General features: G+C 42.4%; 1 long non-coding RNA gene across 1 annotated transcript in view; it reads right to left on the bottom strand.

The window, feature by feature from the left end:
• Positions 1–255: 255 nt before the first annotated feature.
• Positions 256–7,166, bottom strand: part of LOC122233654 — a 34,820-nt gene continuing 27,909 nt past the window's right edge. The window contains exon 3 of the long non-coding RNA XR_006211306.1: positions 256–760. This is a non-coding gene — a long non-coding RNA (uncharacterized LOC122233654). The remainder of the gene's footprint in view (positions 761–7,166) is intronic.

Below are 7,166 nucleotides of genomic sequence, written 5' to 3'. Positions count from 1 at the left end.
CTCTCTCTCTCTCTCAAAAATAAACATTTAAAAAAATAAAAATATTTTGGGATGAGCACTGGGTGCTGTATGGAAACCAACTTGATGATAAATTTGATATTGAAAAGATAATAAAATAAAATAAATTTTTTAAGAAAAAATAAATAAAAATAAAACAAATAAAATCTTAAATCAAAAAAAAAAAACTTGTATTTTCACAAGGGAACCAGTTAGTTGGTTTATCAAAGTTTTCAACCCACAGCGCTCTAAATTGAATTGAACAGGTGGCACTATACAGCCACAGAGAAAGCAAACATATGGGGGCGGGGGGGGAAACAACACCCTTACGGGGCTCTTGATCTTGGGGGATTCACCGCTGGAGGAAGCACAGAGCCAAAACGTTAGGGCTCAAGGCTCCCCCTGCCTCAGTTTCCACTTCCTAGGTGCTCAAGCAAGATCTTGGCCCTCCAAGTCTGGATGGCAACAACACATCTTTAGAGCGCCACCTGCTGGTTGTGTTTAGGTATTCATGATACGTTTCATCCCCCTCCAGAGAGCCGCAGCTCAGGGTCTGCTGCGGGTTGAGCTGTCTCTGGGATTCTCATCGTCCTTGCCAGCCTGGTTTATTTCTGCTCCTTCTCTGGCCTTCAGCATCCACCATTCACTATTTCTGTTACTGGTCCAGAAAACCCGTTCTTCTATAAACGATAATGTGGTACCCCACGCTTGAGTAGTTCCTTGACCTCAATTCAGTTCAGCTCAATAGGCATTTCTTGAGCTCCTATTGGGAGAAAAGCGTATGACTTCAACCAAACATTCCTTATCTCATTAACATTAAAGCAAAGGGTCAAACCAGGCACTTAGTGTTCCAACCAAGGCATAAAGATTTAAAATGGATCCCTACCAGGGGTGCCTGGGTGGCTCAGTCGGTTGGGTGTCCAACTTCAGCTCAGGTCATGATGTCACGGTTCGTGGGTTCAAGCCCCATGTGAGGCTCTGTGCTGACAGCTCAGAGCCTGGAGCCTGCTTTGGATTCTGTGTCTCCATCTCTCTGCTCATGCTCTGTGTATGTGCGTATGTGTGTATGTGTGTATGTGTATGTGTGTATGTGTATGTGTGTGTCTCAAAAATAAGTAAACATTAAAAATTAAAAAAAAAACTGATCCCTATCAGAAAGTATTTGCAACATCCACATGGACATATGTCTATTTATGTATACTTACATCCATCTAAAACAAATAAGAAAAGGAAAGCATCCAACTAGAAACCAGCAAAAGGTATAGATAAGTTCATAGCAGAAGAAATACAAATAGGCAAGGGCATTTTTAAGAAACATCTCTACTTCTATTCTTTTAAATTTGATTTTAAAAATTATTCTATTTTCCCCATTAGCTTCATAATTACACATTCTTTTACCATTCCTTTAATGGTTATCAAGAGATTATGTGGGGGAGCCTGGATGGCTCAGTTGGTTGAGCATCCAACTTCCGTTCAGGTCACGATCTCACGGTATGTGAGTTCGAGCCCCGCGTCGGGCTCTGTGCTGACAGCTCAGAGCCTGGAGCCCGTTTCAGATTCTGTGTCTCCCTCTCTCTCTGCCCCTCCGCCAGTCACACTCTGCCTCTCTCTCTCTCTCTCCTTCAAAAAATAAAATAAAATAAAATAAAATAAAATAAACATTAAAAAAAATGACTGTTGTTTAAAAAATTATGTGCCTCTTTGAAATATTAATCTACCATAACTTCTATGTTTACCACTCCCCAGATAGTGCAAGAATCTTACAATTGAGCTCCACCTACCCCCCTCCTGCCTTCTGGTTATTATTGTCAAGTATTTTAATGCTTCACATATTTTTAAACTCTTAAGATATTATTTTTCTATACAGCCAATATTCACGTATATATCCAATGCAGTTACCTTTTGTCATTCATTCATTCCTTCATTCTTTGTTCCCATTGGGAACATTTTCTCTCCCTGGTTTCATTTGTAAACCTCTCTGTTCCACCTTCATTTTTGAAGACTATTTTTCTCTATATAAAATCCTAGATCGGCAGCTATTTCTTTCAGTCATTTAAAGATTATACCATGTAGCCTTTTGCTCACTCCTGAGGCACATAGACCATGTGGCCTTGACTTCCACTGTCTCCTGGATCCCACCATTTATCTTGAAAATGAGCTCTCAGTATTGTTATCACTCCTCTACAAGTAATGTGGCTTTTTTCTCTCAGCCAACTTTTTAAAATTCTCTTTTCCTCTGTTTTCAGAAGTTTGACTACAATGTGCCTATGGGGGGATTTTTTGCTATTTATTTTGCTTGAGGGTTGTTGTTTCCTGAATCTGTGGTTTAATGTCTTTCATTAATATTATAAAATTTGTAATCAGTAACTCTTGAACTACTGCTTCTGAACCAGTCACTCGCTATCCTTTACTTGAATGACTCCAGGGAAATGTATTTAGACCTCTATACCATATTTCATATTTCCTTATTTTCCAACCTTTTCCCCTACTCCATGCTTCAGATGATATATTTTCTACTGACCTATCTTTCCATATACTAATCCTCTCTTCTGTTGTATCTAATCTGCTGTGAAACCCATCTATAGAGTTTTTTATTTCAGTAATAGTATTTTGCAGTTTCAGAATTTCCACTTGGATCTTTTTAAAAACTATTTGTAGGGGGATGGGCAAAGTGGGTGAAGGGGAGTGGGAGGTTCAGGCTTCCACTTATGAGGTGAATAAGTCACGGGAATAAAAGGCATAGCATAGGGAATATAGACAATGATATTGTACTAGCATCATATGGTGAGAGGCAGTAGCTATACTTGTGCTGAGCATAGCATAACATATAGAAAAGTTGAGTCACTGGGGCGCCTGGGTGGCTTGGTCGGTTAAGCGTCCGACTTCAGCTCAGGTCATGATCTCATGGTCCGTGAGTTCGAGCCCCGCGTTGGGCTCTGTGCTGACAGCTCAGAGCCTGGAGCCTGCTTCCGATTCTGTGTCTCCCTCTCCCTCTGCCCCTCCCCTGCTCGTGCTCTGTCTCACTCTGTCTCAAAAATAAATAAACGTTAAAAAAAAAAAAAGTTGAGTCACTATGCTGTACACCTGAAGTTAATGTAGCATTGAGTGCCAATTATACTCAAATTAAAAACTTTTCCAGTGTCTCTAGTTATTCTTCTATGTTCTTGAATACATTAGAGTCCATTACAATAATAGTAATATCTTTTTCTCCTTTGGATCTGGTTCTATCCTCTACTTTTCTCTTGGCTTTTGTTTCTATAAGTCTTGTCTCCTAGCTTGTCTGTTAATTTTTTTTTAAGTAGGTTTTACACCCAGCACAGAGCCCAACATGGGGCTTGAACTCACAACCCTGAAGTTGAGACCAGAGCTGAGATCAAGAGTTGGGTGCTTAACCAACTGAGTCCAGCCAGGTGCACACACATACTCCTCCCCCTGCTCCTCATTAATTTTTGTTATATGCTGAATGCTGGGTAGAATGAAAAATTGTAGAGGCTCCACAGGATGTTATTTTTCCAGAAGATATATAAATTCTGGTTGACGTTCTTCTAGGCAGTTAGAGTAGGGTCAAATCATATGATCCAATCAGGACTGAGATTACCAGGCTTTGTATGGGCTGGCCCATGTCTGGATTGTCCTTACTCCTAGGTCATAGCCCCGCAGGAGTCTCAACTGAAACCCTAGAGGATTGACCAGATTCTTCTTTCTTGCCAGATCCTGAATTCCAATTTGAGGCCACCATTTTCTGCTCAGCCTCAAGGCCTCCCAAGCAAATCAGCAAATTCCTTAAGGAATTTCTTTAAGGAAAGCAGTGAAGATGCCCCTTACCTCAAAGTGGTTTCTTTCTCTACAGGATCCTGGTTACTTAAGTTCTGCCCATGTTAGCTACTCTCTGAAGCCTTAAAACAGCTGTGCATGCGAATGTGAGTGGGTGTGGGTACTTATGTGTGTGACCTAATTTTTACATTGTTCTCTAAAGGAATCCTAGTCTGATACAAGCCACCGTGTCTTGACCAGAGGCAAAACTCAACGAGGACACATTTTTTTTCAAGGATAACTCGGACTCTTCTGTGGAAAACAGACCATAGGGGGCCAGGTGAGGGAGGAGAGGGGAAGGAAGAAGGAAAGTTAAAAGGCTATCTTGAATTCCAAACAAGTTGCTGATAGTGTCTTGAGCTAGGATATTGACAGTGATCACAGAAGTGGAAGATTTCAAGACTTTTTTTTTTTTTTTGGTAAAGATAAAGTTATAATTATACCAAGGTGAGGTGAGTTTAGTGTGACAAGAGGCAATTCCACATGCTGCTGGAGGGAGTCTAAACTGGTATAACATTTAAAAAAAATATTTACTTACTTTGAGACAGAAAAGTATGAGTGGGGGGGGGGGCAGAGAGAGAGAGGGAGAGAGAGAATCCCAAGCAGGCTCTGAGCCATCAGCACAGAGCCCAATGCAGGGCTTGGTCCCACTAACCAAGAGATCACAAACTGACTTAAGCCACCCAGGCGGCCCTAAACTGGTATAACATTTATGAAAGGACATATGACAATATTTATCACAAGTATTTAAAATTACATTATACTCTGACTCATCAGTTCCGTTTCAAATAATTATTTTAAGGAAGTAACACCAAGATTTTGCAAATTAAAATGGTGCAGAGATTTTTTATACTAGGAGAGAATTGGAAACAACTTAAATGTCAATTAATACATTAAATAAATGACTACATCTATTAAAAACAAGGGCATAGGGGTGCCTGGGTGGCTCAGTCAGCTGAGCATCCAACTCTTGATTTCAGCTCAGGTCATGATCTCAGGGTCATGGGATGGAGACCCACCTTGGTCATCATGCTGGGTGTGGAGCCTGCTTAAGATTCTCTCTCTTGGGGCGCCTGGGTGGCTCAGTCGGTTGAGCACCAACTTCAGCTCAGGTCACAATCTCGGGGTTCGTGAGTTCGAGCCCCGCCTCGGGCGCCTGTGCTGACAGCTCAGAGCCCGGAGCCTGTTACAGATTCTGTGTCTCCCTCTCTCTGACCCTCCCCCATTCATGCTCTGTCTCTCTCTGTCTCAATAATAAATAAACGTTAAAAAAAGATTCTCTCTCTTTCCCTTTGCCTCTGCCCTTCCCTTCCCCTGCTCCATCTCTTCTAATAAATAAATAAATAAATAAATAAATAAATAAATAAATACATACATACATACATACATACATACGGGTATAAAAGAATGTTTACTGGGGACCACAAGCTAACACTAAAAAAAAAAAAAAAAATCAGGCCCTAAAAGTATTTATACAATGCAATCTCACCTATTATCTTACTATAATTATACATTATATAATACATCATTACCTTAACATAACATATATGGTGTATATATATATATATATATATTTTTTTTTTATTATACATAAATAGGCTGGAAGAATAAACACCAAAATATTTATGGTGGCTATCCGGACAGGTGTTGTAGAGCTTATGTTTTTCTTCTTCATGTGCCTTTTATGAATTTTCTACATTTTTTCCCCCCAACAGTAGTTCTATTTTTATAATCAGAAAAAAATATACTTTTTTTTTTTTTTCACTCCCGACTCTGTCCCTGACTCTAGCCTTACCTGTCTCAAGCGCTGAGGGCTCTCAAATGTCAGGGAGGCTTTCCGTTCTGGGATGAAAGGCTCATTTCCAGCTCTCTTTCCCCTGAAGCTGCCAGAGCCCCCAGAAGGTGGGAAGAAGTTTCCCTTCCACTCAGGGCCCTGAGATCAAACTTCTGTCCCCGCTTCTTTAGCCTCCCTGCCGGCACCTGTCCCAGAGCGTGCCTGCGCACCGGGGGCTGGCGACAGGCAAGGGCGTTCTGTGAGTTTCACCATCGCGACAGGCAGTGGGGCGGGAGCGCACGCAGGTCAAGGGCGCTGCAGGTGCGCAGCTCCGCGCTGGGGCGTTCCTGCTCGCCTCGCCCGCTGCCCCACCCCTGCTTCTCTCCCTCCGCCCCGGAGTCCGCACCCACCACCCCGATTCTTGCCAGTTTCATCCTCACGTACGTCCAAGCTCTGTGCCTCCTTCTCTTAGGATTCTTTTAGTTGATCCTACTCTGGCTTCAGGACCAAAGGGCTCTCAAGCATTTAAACCCAGCCTTGAGCTCAGCCTGAGGTGGCTTCTTTCCTGCTGTGAGATCCCAGGCCTCTGTCCCCCACCTCCCAGGCCACCATCCCTTATTCTCACGTCCCAAGTCAGCGCGTCAAGGTCTGTGTGCACCATTTCAGGCGGTCTGCAAAGCGAGCCTTTCTTCCGCACCCCCCCTCCCCCAATTCCCAGTATGTATTAAACGTGCTGTTTATTAGAAGTATAATTAGGGGCGCCTGGCTGGCTCAGTGGGTAGAGCATGGGACTCTTGATCTTGGTGTCGCCAGTTTGAGGCTGACTTTGGGAGTAGAGATTACTTTATTTAAAGAAAATATTTTTAATATAATTTATTGTCAAATTGGCTAACATACAGTGTGAACAGTGTGCTCTTGGTTTTGGGGGTAGTTTCCCGTGGTTCCTTGCTTACGTACAACACCCAGTTCTCATCCCGACGAGTGCCCTCCTCAATGTCCATCACCCATTTTCCCCTGGTAGATTACTTAAAAAAAATATGTATTTAAAAATATACTTTTTAATATTTTGTATATATTAAATATATATTTATATGTATATTTTATATATTAAAATGTGATTCCATTTATTTTTTCAAGACAAATCAAGTAAACAGTTGTACGTGTGTGGCACTCTGACATGGCAAAAAATACCAGGACAAATGGGCTAGATAATGGCACATTCCTCCACGAGTCCCTCCCCCTTGCCCAGACCATCTTCCCTCCTTCCCTTCCCAGACTCAGCTCCTGCAGAATCTGCCTAAGATCATCCTTTTTCAAAGACAACACTGGTGAACAAAGTATGACTCTGACTGGCAACAAAAGTATGGCTCTGACCCCCACGGTGGCCTCGTTGAGCTTCTCGCTCCATTAGGACTCTGAGGAGGGAACTCTGGTGTGGCTCCCAAAGGAGTTTCGAATAGAAAGATGAACGACCGTGTTTCCCGAGCTTCCCTTGCCCCAGCCCCCAGCCCCACACACTTGAGCTAGGGGCTTGTGAAGGTAGATTTGTTCATTTAACAAACATTGATTTGCTGGGCTCTGA

This window comes from Panthera tigris, chromosome E1, assembly GCF_018350195.1.
Source record: "Panthera tigris isolate Pti1 chromosome E1, P.tigris_Pti1_mat1.1, whole genome shotgun sequence".
Classification (NCBI taxonomy): Eukaryota; Metazoa; Chordata; class Mammalia; order Carnivora; family Felidae; genus Panthera; species Panthera tigris.
This window is presented reverse-complemented; position numbering and strand designations above follow the sequence as displayed.